The sequence below is a fragment of the Ziziphus jujuba genome, chromosome 8 (assembly GCF_031755915.1).
Source record: "Ziziphus jujuba cultivar Dongzao chromosome 8, ASM3175591v1".
NCBI classification, from domain to species: Eukaryota; Viridiplantae; Streptophyta; class Magnoliopsida; order Rosales; family Rhamnaceae; genus Ziziphus; species Ziziphus jujuba.
This window is the reverse complement of record NC_083386.1, coordinates 610001-612500: the sequence shown is the minus strand read 5'-3', so window position 1 is coordinate 612500 and position 2500 is coordinate 610001.

The window sequence follows — 2500 nt, the reverse complement described above, 5'->3', positions numbered from 1 at the left end:
TATGCAGATGGTGTCCCCCCTCGGACAAATTCTGCCTCTTGTGTATCTCGCTGGCACCCTAGCCAGACTCATGTCCCCCTTGGACAAATGCTTTCTTCACTTGTTGGCATCACTCTTAGCCAACTTCATGTCCCTTCTTGGACGAATAGCTTCCCGAGCTCCAAAGTAAGGCATCCTCTTGCCTTCAAGGTCCTCTCGTGGACCGAACTCTACCAAATAATCCGATGGTGACATTGACCCTCTCATCGAGCACACCGTCTCCTCTCAGGTGGTGCCCCTACGTCAACTATCCCAACGGTACCCAAACTCGAGAGTTCTTCATGTGGTAGTTCTCCTCTCTCTTGAACTCCACTTCATGCTTTTTCGGCACTCTGTTGCCGTGACGAGCTAAGTTTCCCTTCTTAGCTCTTGTTCCCGCGCTCAAATTTCCATCTCCACGATGGTGAGGTGCTAGCAATTCTCAAGCTAGCTTTGCCTTCTCCAAAGGCAAATTTATGCACAACATCCCTTGAGTGTGCATCTCAAATTTCCATCTCCACGATGGTGATGTGCTAGCAATTCTCAAGCTAGCTTTGCCTTCTCCAAAGGCAAATTTATGCACAACATCCCTCGAGTGTGCATTTATCCTTGTGGCTTCCAAAGCCAACCCTTGCGCAAGTGGCATCCTCTTCCCGACGAGTTACCACATCTTGAATGGAGGTCCTCTCTTCTGCGACCCCCTTATTTCGGCTGTTGACACCTAGTGTCGTCTTGAACTAAGTCCCTTCACTAGTTCTTTGCCTCAATCTTGCTCACTTTTGTATCTCGGCTCCTCCTCTGAGCCAGTTTTTGCCCTCTGGCAAATTTACAATGCTCCACGCATCCAAGGTTCCTTCTTGAACCCAAATTTTGCCCTCCGGCAGTATACCATACTCAAATTTGACCCTCTTGGTCTTATAAGGACATTTTGTTGCTCGCATTTGGTGCCTCTGTGGCAACCATAATTTTGGCCCCGTCGGCCTGATCTATTGATTTCACGCCCCTTTCACAGTAGCATCGGGGTTCTACGGATCCAAGCATCACCAACCAATACCATCCGTTCCTCGGTTCGCCTATTGCAGGACAAACCGGGCTCTGATACCACTTGTCACGGTCCTACATTTTATGCAGCGGAATAGACCGTGCGGCGCCAAGACTCTCCAGTCATGGCCAGCCTTTTCACTATCCGAGTTCATATATCGACCCATCTGATACCAATTGAATGCTCATGAGGTTCCCATAGTCGTCATGGCTCATGTCGCTCAGCAAGCTAGCCCGATGGCCTTGCGCCCACTCGGTAGCTTGTTACTCAATCTTGTGCCAAGATCTAGCCAGCAACCCATCTCTTCACTCGGGCCTTGGTCCATGCACATCTCGAATAGCATCCGACCCTAGAGCATGCACACCAGCATCATGCCAACATGCCCTCAGGGTAGCAACATAAGGTTGGAAGCCCACATATGAATGTCACCCGATGGCACGGTGTCGCCCCGTCCGTGCCTATTTAGCTTCCGACCCTCTTGAGCGAGGCAGAACCCGAGCCCCCGCTCATTGGCACATTTGCCACAACCTTGTAACAAAGGCCTACGTGTGTTCATGGCATAGCCGATAGAAAACGGCATAGCGAATGCTACACTTAGCCTCTGACACAGGAGTGACGCGCAGTACCAGGTCGTAGCGCCTACCGGTACTGTCCTCGGGACTCCCTGTCCCTCGGAGACATAAGCCCACCTTCGTGGCACTATATGTCCGCCCCATGGCTTGCCGTCGCCCATGGGAGGCTCGCTTAGCCCAAGCTAGAAGCCGGAGCCGGGGGCCGTGGAGAGCCAACACGGACCACCCCCCTAAAGAGCTTATTGAGCCATTTCCATTCTGGCAGCCATAGATATCACTTTGTGCGAGGAATCATAATGGGGTTTTCTCTAGCAAACCTTCACATCTTGGCTTGCCATTCGATATGCACCATCCTAGTGACATTCTTAAGAACTTCCCACGGCCCGGGATCGAAGATCCCGACCTTCAAATATTTACGAAAATGCCACTAGGCCATTCCAAAGGTGCGGACCGTTACACATCGCGTACAGCATGACCCATCCTCAACCGACTGCAAACAACCCAATCAGCACATAGGCCAACCAAGCATGCCTGCCCTCGAATTGAATCCGAGCCAGCACCGCTAAGCATGAAGAACGCAACCGATGGTCCAATCCACGGCCCCATAGGGCTACAACATGGTGCTGCATGCCTAGGCACCGTAGCATACCCCCGCACAAACACCCACCCGGATCCCGCCGAGATTGCCCCCCAAGCAAGGTTCGGAAAGACTCCCACACGAGTGCAGGTGTCCTTCGTCCCCCATTTCGGGCAGCGCCCCCAGCAATCACCAAACAAGCATCCATGAAGAAGCATACCCCGCACAAACACCCACCCGGATCCCACCGAGATTGCCCCCCAAGCAAGGTTCGGAGAGACTCCCGCACGA